The 24,926-nt window shown below is 40.9% G+C and overlaps 1 long non-coding RNA gene across 1 annotated transcript; it reads right to left on the reverse strand.

Moving 5' to 3' along the window:
* Positions 1-6: 6 nt before the first annotated feature.
* LOC134204192 (uncharacterized) lies at positions 7-23,437 on the reverse strand. The gene is made up of 3 exons (XR_009977803.1): positions 23,335-23,437; positions 22,743-22,793; positions 7-4,927 (listed from the first exon to the last, which is right to left on the reverse strand). It is a non-coding gene; the product is annotated as an uncharacterized LOC134204192 (long non-coding RNA).
* Between the last annotated feature and the right edge of the window lie 1,489 nt (positions 23,438-24,926).

Genomic DNA, 24,926 nt, shown 5'->3' on the forward strand with positions numbered 1-24,926 from the left:
CCATTATCCATAAAGTACTTGTAATACTTATAAATTTAATAATTTCTGATAGTACAGATAAACGTTCATCACTATACGAAATATTTCACTCGTTGATGAGGTATTTCAAAAGTTTCACGTGTTCCGGGGTGTCCAGATTTTGCCCCGAACAAGCCTTAGGTATGCACTCATCGTTGATTCGTTTAGACGCCCTGTTTGGCCATGAACATGGACGTTAATAGATGCAGACTATCGAATTCTCGAAGTGGTTGAGCGGAAAAAACTGCGCTCAATACTTGGCAGCGTGAGGGAAGATGGTGCGCCATTCACCAGCCGCATGAATCACGAGTTGAACCAAGTGTACATATATGCAGACATTATTGGTAGGCTGATAAAATACAGCAGATTACAGTGGGGTGGACATATTGTGCGTATGCCGGAAGAGAGACCATCGAAATCCATGTTTAGCAGAGAACCTGGAAGAAGACTTCGATTCTGGGGTTTTCCAAGGCCCAAAGTTTCTAACAGTAAAGTTACGCAAAGAGGATCTGCTTACACTGATTCTACATGATGCTCATGTTATTATGTTGGCAACCTTCAAGGGAATGTTCACTTCTGGGAACCTAAGTGAAGAGGATCAAGCTAAACTGCCTACGATCGCATATCAGTCCCATCTTTGCTGGATTTTTTTTCATTTAGGACAAATATGGGATTGTTGGCAGTAAAACACTCGCAAACAAAATTAGGAAAAAATGCAAAACACTTCCGAATTAATGACTACCAAACCCAGAAGACGCAAAAATAAATTACTGCAAAGCGGTCTTAGCTCCGAATGGTCAATTCTATTGCTGAAAGCTGGATCTCAAACAGATGTAGATCATTCGCAGTACCTATAGGGTAAGAACTAAGGACAGGGTGAAGTCAATGTTCCTTACTCCAATATTTGAATAGAAGCGTCAACGCGATGACCGATGTTACACCCCCTTCCCAAATTAGGCGCATTTATTATCCCGTAACCATTTATGGTCTGCCACCAGCGGAGATGGTTTAGAACTTTGTATGGGCCACTTTGAAATCTGCAGAAATGGGGCCAAACAAACCCCCGTTTCCGGAACATTTTGATGATCTAATTCGTGATGTATTGGTTTTTTATATGACATTTATCAAAAGTAAAACCATCTTGGCAAAACTCTAACGATTGAACTCTTGAAATACAGTACAAAGCGAACCTTTCGTCAGGGAAATCCATTTTTAGTATGCAAAGCAAACTTTTCAATCTTTGAACATTTACAACTTCGAGCTGGATATCTTGCTAATTTCTATATCTCCGTCATGATAAACCTCAAGCGTCGTCTTTCTAGACATTTCCAAAGCTATTCAACAGATATTGCGGCAACTCACCGACTGGGGTATCTTTGTAAGACCCATCTCTTTCGTACGGGATTTTCTTAGCCTCGAATCTTCATGGTGCTCATTGGCCACATCGCATCATAGACGTTTGGAGAGGACGCTGGAGAGGACGCGGTTCTCCGGGATTCAGTAACAGTATTGATGCAGCTCCTCGGCTTCGAACGACGTGTTTCAAGTGATATTTGTTTGTTACTTATTGGGAATACTCCAAGTAGAACGAATATCCGTCTACAGGTGGTACTTACACCCATAGATAAATCTCCGTAGTCCAGTACAGTCTTGCGATAACTAGCCCGAGCCTCTTTCCAGTGACTAATCTGCACTGCCTCAAAGGTAAGCCGAGCTAGCAGGAAACGATAAAACTGTACTACCGAAGCTCAGACGATGTGATAACTTGATGGCCTTGTGAGGCTTGACTCTAGACCTGCTGAAATTGCGCTTTATCAGACATAACGGATAGGTCACTTTCCATAAGAGAGGTAAAGGACGGTGTTTCTCGACCAGGAACAAATACCTTGATAACAAGAGTTTGTATCGACACATTAGTAAAGGGTCAGGCAATTGAACAGCTACATCCAGGCTTGTAAAATGTCATCTGCATGTCATTTGACTAATTTGTTCATAACTTTCTTTAGAAGCAAAATTCTTCCATAATTTTGAATGTACTCATAACGCTTGAGTAGGGTTATATTTTTGTCCAAGGGCACATTGCTCTAAGTATAACATCAAAGGCTGGAGAGTGAAAACTCTCCAAAATGTCACGTGTCATTTGACATAATGTCATTTGAATGACATTTTGCCTCCCACGCCCCAGATTACATATTTACAGCAAAGTCTCGTTAGACAAAGTTGTAGGCCCATTTAACCGCTATAAGTTCGTCATACAACATGAATTGATAGCTACCTTCTGAAAAAAGTTCTGGGAAAATTATACAAACGAATGCAAATGACATTTTACAACACTGGCTACATCACTTCAACAGTCATTATTGCGTTGCACATGAAACTGTAATTGACGACTCTTCGTTGCTTTGATCACAATATGTGTTACTTTTATAATCAAGTATTATCAGAAAAATAAATTTTGGTTGCCTTCTTCCGAGCTGGAAAATTATCTGTCTGATTTACGTTTGATCAGAAGCTTTGAACACTTTACAGTTGAAATATAACTGAAGACCGGAAGTACCCAAAAACAGTATGGTGTTGGTAGCAAGGTACTGTGTTGCCGTGGTGAAGCTCGTTAAGAGGCACCTGAAAGAAATATTCGACAAGATGCGAAAGGTTCATGATCTCCCGGTGAGGCATAACAAGAACAATTAAAGACGTTGCTGAAGAAAGCCGTAGACGGAAGGTTGGAAGAACGTTGTCGAACCGTCATTTGTAATAATTTGAGGGATTGAGTTTTTCCAACGGGGCTCGTCGCAGGCTCACGAAGCGAAGAAATCCAACTCTGAATTGCAGAACCACGAACTTTGCTGCCTGGATTATGTTGGAAACCGCACAAGATGAACATGTGCTTGTCCATGTCCGAACCTTCGGGCCTCGTACGATGCGTTCCTCGAGTGGTTAAACTCTAGGGCGAACAAGTTGAGCTTGACTAGTGAATTTTTAAAAAGTTTCAAAAAGATTGAATAAATGTGTGGAATATTATGATTGATGAATGGGAAGTAGGAGGTGAGACGTCTCACTTTTCACTCCTCGTTTCTCATTTTTCACTGTGAAAAGTGCGGAAGTGAGACGTCTCACTTCTCCTTTCTACAGTGGAAAGTGAGAAGTGTGATGTGAGGAGAAATGAGAAAATACAAATGAAGAATGAGAAGAAAGAAGTGAGGCATCATATTTGCCAAATCTTATTAATTACTTCATACTTCTCACTCCTCATTTCTCACTTCTAATTTTTCCTCACTTGTCACTTGTCTTTTCTTGACGTAACCACATTCACTTCGGCCAAACGACATTTTCGGTTAAACGGCCAAACGACCTATTCGGCCACACTACATTTTCGGCCGTATTTCCATTTCGGCCAAGAGACTTTCAGCCAAACGACTTTCGGTCAGTTGGGTTTCAGTCTGATAGTTTGTTCATCCAAATGGCATATTGACCAAACAACTTTCGGATGAGATGATTGCTCCAGCTCAGGTTCCGGCCTATTCAGATAAGTTACGTTTGGCGCACGCAAACTAATGTTCGCTTCATCAAAAGTAAAGTCCACGGTCCACTGTTTGTCATTATAACAAATATCTGTCAAGTTTATCCAGATATCTATCAGACTGATTAGAAATCGACAAGGATATCAGGCTGACTTTTGACAAATATTTGTCATTATGACAAATAGTGCAATGATAGCTTTAATAGACTTCTGTTTTTTTTTTGGCTCATAACAATAACCTCAAAATTGTAGATGAATAAAAGTTCCCCCAAACACACGCAACGCGATAATCGCGACACGATTCTATCGCTTGGCGACTGCGATTCTGTCGCCGTTGGTATGGAAGCGTAAATGGAACATTGCATGTGGCGACCCAACGATATAACCGCGGCGATGAAATCGCTTAGGTCCGGGGGAGCCTTAAAAATGTATATGAAAATTTACTCATTTGCACCCCAGCTTCGTGGAGTTTCCCCACCAACGTGTATTTGTTTTCCTTTTATTGGCCACTCACACATTGAGATGAGTGACGTTTAGCGCTCGCACATTAATGTGCACTTAGGCATGTGTAAATACATGTTTGTTTTCCTTCTGCTCATAACCTCAAAATTGATTGGGTCATCACAATGATTGGAAAAATTTGAAAAACGAAATGCGACGAATGCATTTTTGACACCATTCCTATTTGGAGACACTCTTGAAGTCTCTACACACTCTTGTGGGATAGTTTCCAAGTTATCTGCTGTTTACCTTTTTGTACCTTTACCTACCCACTGTGCACTGTGATCCTGTAATACAAGCAGGCTAACGCATGCAGCTGGAAGCGTTGCCACCGGGCCTACTTCGATAACATGAATTACCAGCTGGCTTGCGTCGTTTGATTTCGTTTTTTTACCTTTTTTTCTAGAATTTGGGATGCATCTAAACTCTAGGTGTGTTTCATTTTTTTTTACATATCGGCATGTTTCTTACTCAAATGTGATTCATTTGTTCTGTTTTTCGCTGCCAAAAAAACCGCGATGGATGATGACGATGCGCGAAGGGAACAGTTTTTTTTTTCTCACGCTTCACTCGTTTTTTTTCTACAGTAGTTTGAAATATCTCAGTCGATGTACGTTTGTGAGCAAATGTCCAGGTTCGTACCGAATCTCACCTCTGTACACGTGCCGGGTGGTGGCTGAACGCGTGTCTCGTCCCGTGTCTGCGACTCCTTTGCTGCTTGGTATGTTGTTGTATATGATTTTCAAATTTATTAACTTAGATAAATTCTCTTAACTAGTACATGCGACAGCTTAGCTGAGCGTAGATAACCAAAACGAGTAACATAACAAAATGACCTATGCTGCAGTAAAATATGGATATTCCTCTGCTTAACCATTGATATACTGTCTGAAAGTAAAGGGACAAAGAGCAATACACGGAGGGAGAAAAGAGAAAAAGAGTATAAAAGTGTAGTTTAGTAGTGATGGCAACACATTCATTTCGGGAAGCAAAATGTGCACATAAATTTGTGCACCCGGAGCATCGGAGCATCAAGCAAGTCCAAATCGCACTATCTCGCAGAACCCAATCCCGTCGTAGATGAACCGTTTATGGAACCACAATGAAGGAGGAAGCGAGCGTGCACAGAAGTTGTCAGTGTTCTGAATTCTCCCGGGTGGTCACGTTTCAGGAAAAGTTCGATACATAGTCAGGTTATTGTCGATACATTGTCGATTGGTCGCTCCAAGTATCACAGAAGCATGACTTGATAAAAGTCACAGTTGCACAATTCTCCTGCTAATATGAAATGGCGGAGAGCGCGGTCGCCTTGTACCGCATTTGGCCAAACCGCTATCGAATTGAACCATGTACACGTCATTTATTTTAGCTCTACTCAAACGATGGACGTCTGATTTGCTGGCAAACTATTGCGTACAAGAAATAACAAATTGCTACCGTTTTGACACGGAGGAGGAAGTGATAACTTCGGTGGTTTGTGCTTTTATTATTGTCAAAACGTTCAGCGTTCAATTTGGACATCAGCGTCGTTAGTTACCGTAGTTCAAATGCCATTTTCAGACTCTTTTGGTAGGTATTAGGCAATTAAATCCGACGCTTTCCTCAAAATACATGGTCAAGCTTTATTAGAAAATAATTTTGAATCAGCAGATAAAAGTTAAAATAAATATATCGTTATTCTTCTATTAACAGTTTTATTTCAAATAATATACCAACTTACATCCAGTCGTCCCTTTTTCGAGGCAATTTTTTTCTTCCTTTTAGCCGGGTTATCCGCTGTCAATTTCTGATTGAACGAAGGTATAAGGTCAAACCAGCAAGACAATCCTAAGTTCGAAGAAAATCAACTATAAATGGTTGGGTTTTTTTTTCCCTCAGATAGCTTTTGCAGTCTTTCCCGACTCACCTCTTAATAAAACAGACGGCCTCCAAAAAATGAACAAGTTTGAAGTTCGCTGACTACTCGTTTTCTATTTCTTCTTCTATGGCTTTACATTTCAACTGGAACTTGACCTGCTTTTCAACTTATTATTATTTTTATTATTTATTCAGACTAAGGCCGAAGTGGCCTGTGCGGTATATAAGAGTCTTCTCCATTCGGCTCGGTCCATGGCTGCACGTCGCCAACCACGCAGTCTACGGAGGGTCCGCAAGTCATCTTCCACCTGATCGATCCACCTTGCCCGCTGCGCACCTCGCCTTCTTGTGCCCGTCGGATAGTTGTCGAGAACCATTTTCACCGGGTTACTGTCCGACATTTTGGCTACGTGCCCGGCCCACCGCAGTCGTCCGATTTTCGCGGTGTGAACGATGGATGGTTCTCCCAACAGCTGATGCAATTCGTGGTTCATTCGCCTCCTCCACGTACCGTCCGCCATCTGCACCCCACCATAGATGGTACGCAGCACTTTCCTTTTGAAAACTCCAAGTGCGCGTTGGTCCTCCACGAGCATCGTCCAGGTCTCGTGTCCGTAGAGGACTACCGGTCTAATGAGCGTTTTGTAGATTGTCAGTTTGGTACGGCGGCGAACTCTATTCGATCGTATCGTCTTGCGGAGTCCAAAGTACGTACGATTTCCAGCCACTATGCGTCTCCGAATTTCTCTGCTGGTGTCATTTTCGGCAGTCACCAGTGAGCCCAAGTACACAAATTCTTCTACCACCTCGATTTCGTCACCACCGATGCAAACTCGCGGTGGGTGGCTCACATTGTCGTCTCTTGAGCCTCTTCCTATCATGTACTTTGTCTTCGACGTGTTGATGACTAGTCCGATCCGCTTAGCTTCCCTCTTCAGTCTGATGTAGGCTTCCTCCATCTTCTCAAAGTTACGTGCCATAATATCTATGTCGTCGGCGAAGCCAAATAGCTGGACGGACTTATTGAAAATTGTACCACTCGTGTTAATCCCTGCTCTTCGTATTACCTTCCGTAACCCTCTGCGGGTTTCGAAGGGACTCGAGAATGCCCCTGAAACTCGAACTACGCACATCACCCGATCCATCGTCGCTTTGATCAACCGTGTCAGTTTATCCGGAAAACCGTGTTCGTGCATGCTTTTCAACTTGTTGTTATGAATGGGAGATCATTTTTAAATGTAACTTGTTTTTGTAAATTTTGCATCTACACGCTGAAATGGATCGGTATTCTTGTTCATATTGGTAAAAACATCGAAAAAGCTTAAGGAGTGCATTTTGGACTGTTCTCCCCAACATCGTTCGTCACCAGCCAAATGAAGAAAACTTACCAAGCTGATGTTATCTACACTGACTTGTCTGCAGCTTTCGACAAAATAAACCACGATATTGCACTTGCAAAATTTGAGAAACTAGGTTTAAGATCCATTATACTCAACTGGCTTCGATCTTATTTGACCGATCGCAACATGGCTGTCAAAATCGGGAATCATCTTTCGTCGCCGTTGACAGTTAGCTCAGACGTCCCACAAAGTAGCCATCATGGACCGTTTTGCCTTTCTCGTATTTATTTGTACTTCATATGAACGATGTTAATTTTATTCTAATTTGCTTAACTCTATCGTACGCTGACGACTTAAAACATTTCATGTCATAGGACAAACGAGTGACGCTACGTTTTTACAGCGGAAACTCGAGATTTTTGCAGTATGGTGTCAGCTTAATCGGAGATTATTCATCGTCATCGTCGAAGCGTCTTTGTTTTTTGAAAATAGAAGTCCAATTTAAGGAAAACAAATAAAACAAACATTTTTTTTGTCGAATGGCTGCAAAAAATGATGAAATCATCATTGTCATAATGGGGTCTATTTTGTTTTAAAGTTTCTGCATGTAGTAAATGGTAGTGAACTGTAGTAAAGGCTAAGTTTGAATGTAGCATATGCCATAAGTTCGTTTTTTTGAGGTAGGACTTACGTCTTTCTTTACTATACTGGGTGTCTTTCGGTGGATTTTGAAGATTTATATATCAATCGACACGGACACTCAATTTGTCAATTTCATTGAAACCTTAAGATTATGAACGATAAGCTATTGAAATTTTCAATTCTTGTCAAAGCCAATAACAATTTCATATATAACCAATCCCGTGCATTCCTAACACGGTCATCAGAATGCAGTATCCCACGGGCCTTCAAGTTCACCGCAATATTTTCTTCGAATATAAAAGAAGCTGTGCCTGCCGTGTGTGAGTCATTTCAGTTTGTGACAGCAGCGCGTACTGACGTGCTTTTTGCTCGTGCATTTTTTTTGTTCGTTCGCTGTGTTTGCGTACAGTCGGCAGCGGAAGAGCTGCCCTGCCGGTCAGTGGGTCTGTCAGTTTTTTTTTCTCGTTCGTTCGCTGTGTTTACGTACACAGCCTGCAGTCGCCAGCAGGATATTATAAATTCAGTAGAAAATTGAATTATAGCCGCTATTGAAATTGGATTTTTCTCACAATCCATACGTTAAACCTAATTTCGGAAGTAGTGCGCTGTATAGCACATCGCCAAATGAAAACAGCGCATCACTTCCGAAGTTAGGTTTAACGTACGAATTGTGAGATAAATCCAACTTTGTTAGCGGCTATAATTCGGGTTTGAACTGAATTGATAATAATATGCATGAAAGAAGTGGACATATTTTTTTGTCATTCTATGCTTGGTGATGGTCGGATGTAATCACATCACTCGGAGTTCACGACTATTCTGATATCTGATTATGTTTTTATTTATTAGTTTTATTTCCGGAAGTTTTAAATACACAAATTGATAATAATTCTTCACAGCTTGTTGTTTCCAAAATCCATACCTATTATCAAACCCCAGAAATTCAAAAGTTGAATGTAAATACATTACGTTTATATAAGTCCTACGTCTTCTCGCGGTTATGTCCAAAACATTACCCATTGCTCGTTTTTTTATTCATATCAAACATGTAGTTTACTCTGTAGACTTTATTTTTGAGAAGATGTTACAAGCGTTAAGTTTTGCTACTTTTTATTAATCAAATTTGCTCTCCGATTCTTCAATTGGCGAGATTCCTATAATTGGATATGAGAGCCGATACATGCTTATAAACTTTTAACTATTTCATGCTAGACGAAATGTTGGAAAAGTCTGTTTTATTAGATATTTGCTTCAAGGCCATATTGATTGTTCTGATTTGCTAGAAAATATTGAAGTAAACACACGCAATCGTAGTCTTCGCTCGCAATCATTTTTGTATATTCGTGATTCTAGAACTAACTACGGTATCGATGAGTCCATCAAAAGTATATGTCGCGTGTTTAATAGGTGTTACGATGTATTTGATTTTCATGTTCCTCGTATAAATAAATAATAAGAATAGATTCAAGAGTATTGTGTGTTAGATATGGTGCATTCTATTTTTTGTATACCGTATTGTATGTCATATGGGTGCGTATGTTACACTTGTTGACAGTGAAAAAAAGTAATAAACTGGCACGAATGTTAAACAAGTAGAGTGATTCAAATTTTGACTTTTTTGACCCCCGATGCTTAAACGATTGCATTTGCTATTTTAATAATCCTTCTAAATTTTGACCTAATTTGGATCCAATTTGAGTGAGCACGCTCAGTTTGAACCCGGGTGGACGATAGCACACTCAACCATCTTTTTACGTCACTTATTGGGGGGACGTTTTAATATTTAATTTTACCAAAAAATATATTTTATAGCCATGTTTTATCATTCGAGAAGATACACAGTCGTTTAAAAGATTCCAGTCGAGTCATATACGAGACACTGAAGACGATCTTACCGTTGAGGTCAAAATACGTACGTATATGTAAAAGTAATAGGAGATGGTGGAACTAAATTGAATTGTACTAAACTCGTCTTATGACAGTGAAAACGTTCCACTAAAAAAGAGCTGAATAATTTTCTTTATAACTCTTATAATTGGTATATAAATTAGTATAATGATTCTGGCTTATAGGTAAAAGGTTGTAAATTCAATCGTATCTTGCTAATTTGTATTTCCATCTTTATTCTATTTGCGTTTTTCGTTTCACTAATCAATTCTACCGTTGTTCTTTTTAAACTTACAATTCCAGAACCTCTCATGACACTTATTATAAGCCGTAGATTTCTCTTCATCTATCTGAAGTTGGTGACCAAATGATTGGGTGTTCAGCAAGTGCCTTTTTAACTGATTTATGTTGAGTTTATGTTTAACCGATACGAAATGTGATCAAGTGGATCTGCTATACGAAAACTTAGGTAATAAATTGGGCATTTTTTTATTGGAGCTTGGTGTGATTTAGCAGAACACCGGCCAAATAACTTTCCTTAGCACTCGTATGAAAGTAACCAGGATAGATTTGTTAATAATTCTTCTTAGGCAACTGATTAAAATTAAGTATTGCCGTCTTGCAAAAAATAAGGTGATGTGCCTGTACAGGAGATGAGGCTATTGGCAAACGATACGTGGCAAAGAGAAGAGTAGCGTCTGAAAATCCTCGATTTTTATTGCATATTTTGGGCATCATTCCAGTATGTCTTTCTTGTATAAATAAGAAGGATGTTCTGTTGTCTATCTTCGGAAATATGTTATTAAACAAACCAATTATTTCCATTACAAACTTACAACAAGCTAAGGAAAAAATAGAAACTATGACAAGAAACGGAATGATTCAGAAAACTCGTCATCAACGAATAATTAAGCTAGTGGGCAACATCATTTTATTTTAAGTAATATCACTTTTATTCTAACTTTGTTTTTCAAACTCAACTGATTAAAAAACTGTGGACAATTCACCACTGTGGGATGAATATTATCTTCTTCTTCTTCTTCTTACTGGCATTACATCCCCACACTGGGACAGAGCCGCCTCGCAGCTTAGTGTTCATTAAGCACTTCCACAGTTATTAACTGCGAGGTTTCTAAGCCAGGTTACCATTTTTGAATTCGTATATCATGAGGCTAGCACGATGATACTTTTATGCCCAGGGAAGTCGAGACAATTTCCAATCCGAAAATTGCCTAGACCGGCACCGGGAATCGAACCCAGCCACCCTCAGCATGGTCTTGCTTTGGAGCCGCGCGTCTTACCGCACGGCTATGGAGGGTGAAAAATGAAAAGTTCTTCCTTCTCCCTTCTTGTATCTTCCTTCTTCTTCTTTCATTCTTTCTTCTTCTTTCTTTCTTCTTCCATCTTCCCTCTTCTTCTTCGTCCTTATTCCTTCTTTCTTTTTCCCTCTTCCTTCTACCTTCTTCATTCTTCCTTCTTCCTTCTTTTTTCTTCCTTCTTCCTTCTTCCTTCTTTCTTCTTCTTTTTTACTTCTTCCTCCCATTTCTTCCTTCTTCCTTTTTCCTTCTTCCTTCTTCCTTCTGCCTTCGTCCTTCTTTCTTCTTCATTCTTCATCCTTCCTTCTTCCTTCTTCCTTCTTCCTTCTTCCTTCTTCCTTCTTCCTTTTTCCTTCTTCCTTCTTTCTTCTTCATTCTTCCTTCTTCCTTCTTCCTTCTTCCTTCTTCCTTCTTCCTTGTTCCTTGTTCCTTGTTCCTTCGTCCTTCTTCCTTCTTCATTCTTCCTTCTTCATTCTTCCTTCTTACTTCTTCCTTCTTCATTCTTCCTTCTACCTTCTTCCTTCTTCATCCTTCCTTCTTCTTTCTTTCTTCTTCCTTCTTCCATCTTCCTCCCTTTTCCTTTTTTCCTCTTCCTTCTTCATTCTTCCTTCTTACTTTTTTCTTTCTTCCTTCTTCCTTCTTCCGTTTTCCTTCTTTCTTATTCCTTCTTACTTCTTCCTTCTTCCTTCTTCCTTCTTCCTTCTTCCTTCTTCCTTCTTCCTTCTTCCTTCTTCCTTCTTCCTTCTTCCTTCTTCCTTCTTCCTTCTTCCTTCTTTCTTCTTCCTTCTTCCTTCTGCCTTCTTCCTTCTTCCTTCTTCCTTCTTCCTTTTTCCTTCTTTTTTCTTCCTTCTTCCTTCTTCCTCCTTCCTTCTTCCTTCTCCCTTCTTTCTTCTTCCTTCTTCCTTCATCCTTCTTCCTTCTTCCTTCTTACTTCTTCCTCCTGTTCCTTTTTTATTCTTTTATCTTCCTTCTTACTTCTTCCTCCTTTTTCTTTTCTTCTTCTTCCTCACTTCGAACTAGTCACTTCTCACTCCCCAGTTCTCTTTCGGCCTAATGGCCTTCGGCCTAATGACCCAGCATCCAATCAAATTGCTACAACCATCCATTTACAAACATTTTAGTTTTATGCTGATTTTACCGATGTCATGTAGAGCAAATAATGGTTTTCATGACCGTTATAGAACTAAAAATGTTCCTTGGGATGTTTGTCTGACTTGTGCTGCTCGGGTTGTTATAACGGCTGGGGACATCATGAAGGCCTTGGTTGATTCGGTAGACCATTTGATTCAAACTCCAGGACTATTTGGAGTTTTTGCTACATTTCATATGTCTAGATTTGAGACGCAAGTGAAAGTAAAATACTCGGAGGACATAATTGGGTCATTGCCGAAGCTATGGACAACATGGAAGCCTTGGTTGATTCGGTAGACCATTTGATTCAAACTCCAGGACGATTTGGAGTTTTTGCTACATTTCATATGTCTGGATTTGAGACGCAAGTAAAAGACAAATACTCGGAGGACATAATTGGGTTGATACCGCAGCTATGGACATCATGGAAGCCTCTGTTGATTCGGCAGACCATTTGATTCAAACTCCAGGGCGATTTGAAGATCTTACTTCATCTCATATCTCAGGATTTGAGACGCAAGTGAAAGTAAAATTCTTGGAGGACATAATTGGGTTGATTCCGCAGCTATGGACATCATGGAAGCCTTGGTTGATTTGGCAGTCGATTTGATTCAAACTCCAGGACAATTTGGAGATCTTACAACACCTCATATGCCCACATTTGAGACGCAAGTGAAAGACAAATATTCGGAGGACATATTTGGGATGAATCCGCGGCTGAGGAGTCTAGGGAATTCTTGGATGGCCAGGAAAGGAAAGGCTGCTTAAGGCATATTGAGTTTGGTTTAATAGAGCATGAACCATTTAAAAAAAGAGATAACAGCCCTTCGGTTACGCGGGTAGACCTCAAGACCTATATTTCAGGGAATTCTGGTATGACCTGGAACGGAATTTGGTTTAATATATCAAATAGGGCATAAATCATCTTTAACAAGAGATAACAGCTCTTTCGCTACGCTTGTAGACCTTAGGTCCTTAGTTACGTGTGTAGACTCCAGGAATTTCTTGGATGACCTGTAACGGAACAATTGTTGAAGGCAAATGATGAATACACAAAGCATCTACTCTGTTCTTTGGGATTCTAAGAGAGATTTATTATAGGCTTACTTTTGGATGTCAATAATGTTTCAAATTCTTTTTACGTCATGTGCCGTGAAAAGGAGGTCGTAAAACGAAGTGACGTATAAAAAACTGCCGTAAAAAGAGGGATGAGTGTAGCTCATTAACAATAAAAACCCTGAATAATCCGCCTAGCGGTTTTGGTAGCTTTTTTCGTGCAAAAAAAATACTTAAAAATATGAGTGATTGTTTTTAGCGTGTTTGCGCATAAAAATAGTATTTTTGACCATAAATTGTGGTCCCATAGTCCAATCTGACTAATTTTCAATAGCAAACAATCGGACAAGATTCTCAGTCGAATAAAACTTGTTGCGAGTAATTCGGCCAATGCTAAATTCCAAAAGTGTGTCTACAAAATTTTGTGCACATACACAAATACACACACATACATACATACACACAAACCGACATCACCTCAATTCGTCGATCTGAGTCGATTGGTATATAACACTATGGATATCCAAGCCTTCTATCAAAAGTTTGGTTTTGGAGTGATCATATACCCTTTACGTATACTTATTATACGAGAAAGGCAAAACGTGATATTTATAAAGCCTTGCCATTAACAAGAAGTTATCAATATCTTGAGCTATTAGTTTGTTCTTGTTAATAGCAAAACCTGATATTCTTATGATATTTCGGTGCAAATGTTTGTTCTTTTCGCTTGTTATTTTTACTCTTATTTCAAACAAGTTCATATCATGTTTTGCTATCAATACCACGGCTTCTACCCGGGAAGTTTATATGAAAATTATCATGAAAACAGTAACTTTGATGCAAAACCGTTCCCCAACGCTTCCTGTTCTCCAACCGTTCCCAAAACCGTTCCCAACGCAAGTTCTAAATAGCTCATGGGCCACCTCACGGAACGGCATTTCACATAAGGGTCGATTTTCACCGTAATTTCCATCTTCTTCTTTTTATTGGCATTACATCCCCACACTGGGACAGAGCCGCCTCGCAGCTCTGTTCATTAAGTTCATTAAGCACTTTTACAGTTATTGACTGCGAGGTTCCTAAGTCAAGTAACCATTTTTGCATTCGTATATCATTAGGCTAACACGATTATACTTTTATGCCCAGGGAAGTCGAGACAATTTCCTATCCGAAAATTGCCTAGACTGGCACCGGGAATCGAACCCAGCCACCCTTGGCAAAGCATGGTCTTGCTTTGTAGCCGCGCGTCTTACCACACGGCTAAGGAGGGCCCCACCACAGTAATTTCCTCATTCCTCAGCTAATGTGAAGCTAAAAGGAGTCGCCGTGTTCACACCTACGATTTGTTTTTGTTGAAGCTGATGACTAGCTACTCTGCATAATAGAGCGCTGTTAAGCTAGCAGATCCATTCCAGCCCGCGTTTTAGTTCACGATCAAGGGCACATATCAAACTTATTTATGTATTTACTCAGACTAAGGCTCGAGTGGCCTTCACAGCGCCGCCGTTGAGAGTGAAAATGCGTCAAATGGGTCACTGTTTCAACTATTTCGAACGCTTGTAGAATAGATTGAATGTATCTGAGGGCAAGAAAACTAAATAATAAGGGACGTTTTTGAATGATTTTGTTATCCGACCTCCAGACTGTCGTTGAGGGAGATAATCCATCCCCTAGACCCATTATCACCGTGACCTCAGCTTGATTCACGACTGCACGTGAGATGCCGTTAATATGCTCTTTGTAGTGCTACTGCCACACCTCTGCCGTTGTGGTCTGGATCACCTGGATCGTTCGTAAGAAGGATCCTGTTTATATTCTTACACATGTCAGGTTATTGTACGTGGCCATTACGTGAACTGTTCAACTTCTCGTAGAACTTTCGTATGTTATTAGCACGGTACAGCTGCTTTGTCTCTTTACGGTCTCAATCTACACCGTGCCTCGTTCCTCCACGTGTGATGTTGTAACAATCTCGCCCCTGATACATTTTTATTCTCCACTAACAGCTAATACCCGCCAATATATCAGTTGTTCCTCTATTTGAATCATGTCGATTACAATGAAGCAGTGGTGATAGAATATATCTCTGCCTTGAGAAGGTTCTCCTCTATTGACAGACGTACTATTTCCGATCCACTCGAAAAAGCCTATGCCCAAGGGGAATAAGCAAATAACTACTACCCGAACTTCAGAAGGACGATCGCTCTTTAGACTTTAGAACTTTAGAACATCACATGCTCTGCCGACTCTACCCCACCTACACATTCAGGGTACTCCGCAAAATCTGCGAACCCAAACCTGTGTAGGATTTTTTTAAAGCAGCCAACTTCAGACAACACCTGTGTCAGTTGGAAGTTGACCTGTCCATGCTTTCTACCAACCCAGTTTTACACATCTGGAATTAGTCTGTGGGTCCAACGACCTTTGACTGCGGTGTCCCATGCTCTTTGCCATTTGAGCAGCGAAGCTACTCTCTTGACACGTCGCACTTGCACCGAGTCCCTTTCGTTGTAGCACTCCACATATTCCCCTACGAGTATGCCTATCGGCATCATCCCAGCTAAAACGCACACCGCCTTATATGATATGGTGCGATATGCGCTCGCAACTCGTAGGCACATCAGCCGGTGTACTCTGATAAGTTTCCTCACATTGTACTCGGCATTTAGTGCTGCGGCCCGTGCTGGTACGCCATAGCGGATGATAGGCAATCCTAGATGTTTAAGAGAACTCACGGAGTTAACTGTGCAGGTCCCTACTCTTATCCTCGCTTGCTGTTTCCGTCTTGTGATGTGCAAGGGACAACCGCTTCGAGTTGAGCCATTCCTCTACTCTGCCAATCGAGTATGAAGACTTCAGTTCGACTTCGCCGAAAGTGTCTCCTGTTATCTCTAGCATTAAGTCATCCGCGAATCCTTCGATTTTCACACTGGCCGGGAGGCTCAAGCGTAATACTCCGTCGTACATAATATTCCACAGAACCGGATCGAGGATCGATCCCTATGAAACATCCGCTGACACTTCGATCGACTTCTGACAATCTATTCTGAAAATAACTTGAAAATAACTAAAAGGTAATCCGGAACTCTCAATCGGTGCAGCGAGTCAGCAATAGCTGCCCAGCTAGCGTCATTAAACGCATTTTTTACATCAAGTGTAATCAATGTGCAATACCTAATACCTCGCCTGTTCAAACCTCTCGCTATCTTAGCCGTATTCGTTACCGATCGAATTGCTTCGATGGTAGAACGGCCCTTACGGAAACCATACTGGTTGCTAGATACCCGAGCAATGTCTGAAAACATAATGAGAGCACATAGAAAACACATTTTGATTTTGACATCAAATTGAAATCATGATTTGTTTTCAAATATGAATCAGCATGATTTATGTTATCAATCTCATTTCATTTTCATTTTTTTAGCATTAGCATTGAGCATTTCGCACAAATTCGTAGGTGGTACAAGCCAAGACTATTGTATGAGAGATGCATCACTTTCATCCGTTACCACAGATATTGATTTGGGACTAATCAATATCTCTTAGATGGGAGCAATGCACTTTCCAATAGTCGAGATCTGTCCTGGCCACGTCCTTGCGAATGCTGAGGAAGGGGAAGGATAGTTTGTTGGACACCTACTTAAGAAAGATGCAGAGAACTCTACGACCTCTCATAGGTGCCACGGGAGTTTTTGGGATTGTGTGTAGATTGTGTGTAGGATTTCATTTTTCTGCAGATTTCTAAATCGTATGATCGGACATCAAACTGTGTACTTATTTTGTTATCGGAACCAATATCAAATTAAATTTTCAATTTGCTCTCATCGATAGCAGGAATAGTTTTCGATTTGAGATTTTTTGCTATACATTTTGTTATTTTAACCGTTAAAACGACCAATAACGTATCAAATTAAGTAATCATATTGGTCGTTTTCACAAATTCAAAACAAGTTATCGATTTGCTCTCAAGCTTTGCTCTGGAGTCCTAGCCATCACCATCATGTATGGATCTCCCCGTGGATTGTCGTTCACCATCCTGCACAGCTTCTCTCTCTCTTAGCAGGCTCTATTACTACATTTAATCTCGTAGTTCCGAGCTCTGTTCGCTGTCTGGAGCACCCGGCGTCTGTCGACCTTAAAAGCGTCTGTTCATTCACGTCGCAACCTTCTCCCTTAGTAGCACACATGTTCCAGGTCGGTTGCAGTAACTGATATGTAACCGAATTTGGTCACAATCAAGTTACTGTAACGAGATTCGATAGAAATGTGCTACTTGGGTCATAGCTCGAAGCTAGGTTTTACGAAGGTCTGCAATTGTGTCTGTCCACCAGTACGCTGGTTGTCGATTTCCGGGAGGTTTGGTCCTCCTAGGCATCGTCACATCGCATGCACGAATTAGTACATCGATTAACTCGTCGCCACTTAATCCCGTTGTTCGTCTCTCCCATCGTAGTGATTCCTCCAAGAGTTCTGGGTTGAACTGCGAGATCCTAGATCCTAGATCTGGGGTGACGGGGGTATACCGGACCATTAAACGAATTTCCTGATGGTCGCTGGAGGTATGCGCCTCATGGACCTTTCATTCTGGCTCCACCGTCCATCCCACGCTGTAGAAGGACACATCAATACATGAATCACCGCTCGGTCACCTGAACGTTGGCACTTGACCTTCGTTTAGCAGGACTTCGATCAATATCGCTAGCGACTCTAGTAGGGTATGTTTTCTAGCGTTGGTAGACCGGGATCCCCAGTCCACTGCTCACGCATTGAAGTCGCTTGCTACAACTAATGGCTTAAAGCCAGTTAGTTTCACTGCAAGAATATCGACTACCTTAGTAAACTGCACTATACTCCACCTGGGAGAACGGTAGCAGCTACAACAGTAAACATCGTTTACCTTTGCTATGACGAAACCCTCATCATCAGGTGATGATAATATCTCCTGGAGATGCTCAGATGGCCACCATCTGAGACTTGTCCGCAATCCAACTGCCGTTTCCAGCAGGTATGCGGTATGGATCGGATAGCAAGGCTACATCAGCTTTACACTCGGCAGTGGTTTAGGTTTAGCTGTTACCTGCGTGTCTGGATCCATCTAGAGGCCGGACATGCCTGAACACAGGTAAGGTGTCTGTTGTCTGTACCCGGGGGACAGATCAGACACCTCGATGCAGCCTGACAGGTGTGAGCTTGGTGGCCTTCAGCTCCACACCTACGGCATAGCTTACTACGACCAGGTCCTTTACAGTCATAGGACTTATGACCGTTTCCAAGGCAGCCAAAGTAGGCCTGAAGCGGTTGGCTTATGCTCAGCGGACATACCGTCCAACCTACTTTCCATTACCTTCTTGGCCTCAGCCTGAGGTACATGGAATGAGGCAACCTGCATTTCCGCGTAGCTTTTGCGTAACCGAACCGCAAATTCGTGGATCTCGACTTTTAACTGATCTCTCAGTGCGTCGACCAGGTCTCTGGCCTCGGTTACTTCATCCAGGCCCTTGCACTGGATGTTCGAGACTGGGCATAAGGCTCTTACTTGAACCCCATTGTAATGTCTAAAATTTTCTTGAGGTAAATTTTGACCATTTTTTTCATTCCTAAAGCCACTTGTTCTGAAACAAGTGTTGCATTCGTGCTGGGAGTGCGTTATAGTTGCCGTGGGGCAACCATACGAAAACTCCATGAGTCGCGATTTTCATTCGCTTCAATTTAATTCCTCTGTCTCCGCTGTTGCGGAGTATAGAACAAATCGGCACCGCGCACGATGACCCGGTGACGGTGTAGTATTTCGACCGGAGCATATTATTTGCTGCGTTGGTCACAGTGGTCGGTAACGGTGCAATGCTTTTTGTATGCTGATGCAATGAGAAAGTTATCGAACCGAACTTATTGATTTTGAAAGTTATTTAAGGAACTTTCGAAGAGTCTTAGGGGGGCAGTTAGTTTTAGAGTGTGCTATCGGTTGGTAGGTCAGTTTTGTAATAGAGCCATCGGTTGTAATAATGTACCATCGGCTGGTGATGTCGTGCGCTGATCACTGAGGTTAAGTTTAGTTCCCGACGACAGAAGTTGCTTGTTCGTATGCTTGAAGTTGGTCATGTGTGTCAGAAAAAGAAAAAATCCGTTCCCAGTGAAAATTGTGAAGCGCAGTAAAGGAAATAAGTTTTCCACGAGGAAAAATCGAAGTCGAGATATTGTGTGAAGGTTCTGAAAAATTAAAAGTAAAGAATCAGATTTTTTCCAATACAGTGGCCTCAAGAGATATCTTACTAGTTCAACAGGAAAAAAGCGTTAAAGAAAAGAAGAAAAAAGTTTGGTGGGGTTTCGGTCACCGTAAAACTTTATATTTTCTGGTGCGTTGATTTTTATTGGTGATGAAAAATACACAATTTTCGTTTTTTAATAACGTTTCGGCTTATTAAACTTATTAAATCACACTGGTGGCAAGTGTACGTTTTTCAATATCTGATGATGGCTGAATGGAGTAAGCCGAAACGTTATTAAAAAACGGAAATTGTGTATTTTTCATCACCGATAAAAATCAACAAACCAGAAAATATAGGAAGAAAAAAGTGTAATGAAAATTGCAGTTGACATCCCCTCCTAGACCAGAGAGCTTATCGTTAACTCTCATGGCCTTCAAGACTTCAGCGTAGCTTTTATCGTCAGTCTTGACGATAATCGCCTCGCCTCGCCATTGGAAGGTGCACCCGTCTTTTCCTGAGCTCTACCCTTCTTAGCAGTGGTGCGCACGATTCCACCTGCAGCGTTCTTTGCGGCCTGCTTTAGACTCCTCCCGCTTATCTAATTTTCAGGTCCGACTCCTGCGTAACCTTACTGAGCTTCGGAGTCGCCCCTGTCACGGCCATCCGCCTACGAAGTTCCTCGATCTGGCTCTCCGCAAACCGTTTTCCTTCGGCCATGAGGCGAATCCTCGACTAGGGCGCAGAGCGCCTGTGCAGCTAGTTTGAGATTCTTGCTGTAATTAACGCGGTTGTCCAAGAACGACATGATCACGTCCGAAACATCCGTCTGGTCACCGCGTTTTTTGTGGCTCTTCAACACCAAATTGATGACTCTGGTCAGGGTGGGGCCATCTATTTTCACTGCGACTGGCACCTCCTCAGACCCTCCACTGCCTCCTCCTTCGCCTTCCCCCGACGACCTTTGAAACGACCTCTCGAGGCCACTGCGTCTAGTGAAAGGATTCTCCTTGCCGCCAGTCGCCACTCCTCCATCCTGCGTTACTTTGGTAATTTTAGTTGACTTGCTCATATCTGTTGGGTCCCCTTGCGGCTGCTGTCGAGTCCTGCTGGTGTAGTCGCCTTCATGATCCCACATACCTGGCGGCATGCAGGGAGGCCATGCGAGGGTTAACACATTCGTGTTAACCAGATTAGTGCTCGTCAGGAAAGAGCATCTGAGGCTACTTCCACTCAGCTGGGGCAAGATTGTACCGCGTGCTACAAGGCCCGCCACGGTTTTATGGGACGGAAGACAGCCAGACCATTAGCCCATTCGTCGTTTCAGGTCGGTGCCACCCGGCCTTACTAAGAGAATAGAATAACCAGACTACCAGCCTCCGCTTCACAATATTTCAATATCAAAAAACATAGTCCAATAGCATGCAACCAGTATACCGTAATCAGGATCTTACTGGGATTAACCCTGATGTGCCGATGGCACTCCCTGGGCTTGTGCTTTTTAAGCGGCACACAGTCACTTTGATAGAGTCTGCTCTCGGACACTTTGTGGTTTTTTGGGAGGGATTTAGCAGAGACCACTGCCAAACCCCATCATGTTCTAGGCAGTTCTCCCTAACTAGCCCTTGGACATAGTCCCTGCTGCCCCCAATAGGGATAGCATCTGGAAGTATGAAACATTCACCCCACCTCCATTCTAATCCTTCTTGCAATGTTTGGTCGCAGCGTTGTATACCGTCTAGAGCCCAACGTTGTAATGGTCAGATTCATTGATTTTCGAATTGCTTTCCTCTTTCTTGGTTATGGGTTGTATGGATTCCCATCCTTCAGTGAACATAGATTGAACATGTTGTGATCAAGGAATGCTTCCGTTGCTGACATCCCTTGAGCAGTAATGAACTTCGAAGTACGCAACGCCGGTGTTGATAATAAAGAAGGAAAAAAAAGTTAACAACGCATTTCGTAACGCTAATAACGCCTGTAATGTAAATAAAAGGAGCTGCAATTTTTCCTGCGGAAAAATATTCCTTCCCATTATTCCGCAAGGGAAAGTGACATTTCATACTAGAGCACAAAAACTTTCTTTAAAGCAAAGTTTTCCTCGATGGCTTTCATTTTGACCAGCATAAATATTAGACTTAAGTAGATCTCCATGTGCATGGAACTCTTCTTTCTCGTATGTTTAAAATTTCTGTTTCTCACAGAAACAAATCCATTCCTATGATCATGAACATAAAATCATGAAATCATGAAGTTCCTCAGTTCATATAATCATGATTAACCTTCTGTCTGTGCTCAAAAAAACTTACGTTGTCTGTGCTCTGGGGTCAAATTGACCCCAAATTGAAATTGCTATAACTTTTTTAATGCTTGGCCAATTTTAGACCATTTTGAAAAGGTGCAGTTCAAAATGGGTAGGATTTTCAGATATAAGTAAAATAAGCATGAAAAATCACTGTTTTTGTACCCTTTTTACGAAAACCCCTCCCCGCGATGTACCCGCCCACCTATAGTCAAGCTTTGGTAACGACCGGAAGGAGGATTAAATTATCTTTAGAAACAGCCCAAAAAATCCTAAATTGGCCAAAAAATCAAAAAAGTTATAGCAATTTCAATTTGGGGTCAATTTGACCCCAGAGCACAGACAACATTAGTTTTTTTTAGCACAGACAGATCTCGGCGAGTTTTACCAAACTACCAAAAATTAGGAGAATCGGTTGGAAATTAAAAAAATGGCAGCCACTCAAAGTGGCCTGGGGTCATATTGACCCCAGAGCACAGACAAAAGGTTAACAATCCTAACAAGCAAATCATGACGTACTGGATTCGTGAAATCATTAACTATTTTCCCATTTCTGGGAACAGATTTTTACCCACGTATACAACAAATGCAAATCGAAATTTGTTAAAACTCACGTTCAATTTATCATCCGTAATAAATTCAAATATATAACCCCTCCGTTCCAAGTACTGATCAGCGTATAATCCATTAATTTTGAGGTGATATGCCATTCTACGCATATTTACACAATTGAATTGAATAACGTGAACTTGGTAATAAAAAAATAAACCCTCGATAATAATGCTCGAAAGTTAAGCTTTACAAAACAATATTAAAAAAAAACAAATTTCAAAGGATCAACTAAATAATTAAAACACAGTAGTTACCTCGTCTTCACTTTCCACAACCCACACTGACAACCACCTGATGCTCCAATGCGCCGTATCGATTTCACCCAAATAGTAGTTAGTTAATTATACTCATACTCACCATCGAACAGCGATCCGGCCGACGACGTTACTGCAGATGCGGAGGATTCACCTGTTAATTACAGACAAAATGGTAAGTGGGATATTCGGATTACAAATTCGTGGAAAATCATTACAACAGTGCGGGGTATTGCAGAATAATTTCAATTGAAGTTTGATTAACGTGCATTATCTAATGGAAATAAGCTACAGTTGCTGGCAAAAGTAATCAATCAACAAACAAAAAAGTCAAATAATTTTAAATAAATCTGTAAAAGTTCAAATTTCAAACAAAAAGCTTCCCTGAGCTGCACTACCGCAAGTTATGAACTACCGTAATCTGGCAAAGTGATATATGTGCCAAATTACAAAACATATGTATTTCATTTTTGTGTTAAAGACCTCTTTGAATACTACTCGTTAACACAATTTTTTGGAAAATGGCGTATACGTCCCTTTTTCAGATTTTAGATTTTTCATAACTAATATGCAGCATTTCTACAGGATTATCTCAATGCTTACAAAACAAGACCATCATAAAACATGCATCGTAAAACGAACAACATGGCAAACTGAACACCAATTTTCCATCGCTTCCAATAACTCCGACTTACCATTGATGACATGCAGCGAAACGGTGATCGGTGGACTGTTCGACGGGCTGCACGAGTAGTTTCCGGAATCTTTTTTCCTTGTCGACTCGATGATCAATGAGCCAATCTGTGGAATTGCGAGGAGAGAGAAAAAAAAGGGCGAAATGAATCGGACCGGCAAGGAGATAAGAGCGCAGAAATCATAAATTGACAAACAGAATGAAACAAATTTGCATAAATTGTGCTCGAAGCGTACAAGTGTGAGCCGTCAGTTGTTCTCAACTTTTGATGTATCGTGTTTAATCTTTCTGCGAATACAGATTCTCAAATTTAAATTAATATTGATGAGTAAACAGTCATATTAAATACAACAATTACACTGACATATATGGGTCACTTTGTAGCAATATTTAGTCACTCCATTTTGTTTGTTGGTCAAATGGAAATGACTCTTATCAGTGCGTGACCCATAACTGTAGGGTCACTGTACTTGCGTTTCCGCTTGAATTCTACTAGTGGATAGTTACCTAATATTAGCATTATTGGAAACTAGAGAGTAAGCTATTTATGTAACATATTTTTTATGCAATACTTTGGATCACATTCAATTTTTGAATCGAAAATTATTTGGAGCTTTTCTGTGGAATGTCATCACTTGTCATTACCTGTTATTACTTTGCCGTTTAATTCCACCAGTTGGTTAAACCTTTATAGATACTTATTTCGAGCTTAACAATAAGGCAGTCTTCGGTCAACAGTAAATTCTCGCTTAACTTTTCAAAAGGACCTAAGTAAATTTTTGTTCATGAATTAATTTGAATAGCGTAATCAACAGAACAACATGGAATATTGATTGCAGTATTCAAATTAATTCATGAAAAAATGTTACTTAGGTCCTTTTGAAAAGTTAAGCGAGGATTATTTTAATTCTTTTTGTTTTCATGACTATAGTATTACTAGTCGACCCAGCAGACGTTGTCCTGCATAGTAGGCGAAAATGCTTGTCATGAACTGCCCATGCATTCATAAGATTCCTAATTTTCGTTTTTCATGATTTACTCAACATTACTCGTGATTTTTCTATAAGGAAATATCATATAAACCCGTGTGAAACAAAAACGGACATCACAACAACACAGACCTTTTCATTTTTATAGAAAAGATTAAGTTTGTGTAGTCTTTATAATAAGTTCTTTAAATGCCGGTTGGAAATGTCTGCAATGCACTCGATAACAAGTTGTTTGTCGTAAGGTACGTTATATTGTTAGGTGGGTCACGTTCGACAGTGATGGCAAAAAGCCAATGGATTTGAATATTGTTTCTTCGCTGAATTAGATGAGCTTAGCTCAGAAGTAAAATGTTTTCCATTTCCATGCCCTATATTTTACAATGCATATGCATCAATGGTTTAAAGGAAGGCGAGTAAACCGCTGTCTAACCGAGCACAAAGTGGTTCTATTTTAGCTAAGAACCCTAGCCTAAGACAATAGTTCATTATATACCGGCTAATTTCCTGGATTGGGAGCCGTAGTGATTTACAGGGCAGTTCGTGTGTTTAAAATGGGAAGAGACAGCCCGCGATAAGGGTCTCATGGTTCGCAGGGTGTCGAATG

This window comes from Armigeres subalbatus, unplaced genomic scaffold (genome assembly GCF_024139115.2).
Source record: "Armigeres subalbatus isolate Guangzhou_Male unplaced genomic scaffold, GZ_Asu_2 Contig438, whole genome shotgun sequence".
Taxonomy (NCBI): Eukaryota; Metazoa; Arthropoda; class Insecta; order Diptera; family Culicidae; genus Armigeres; species Armigeres subalbatus.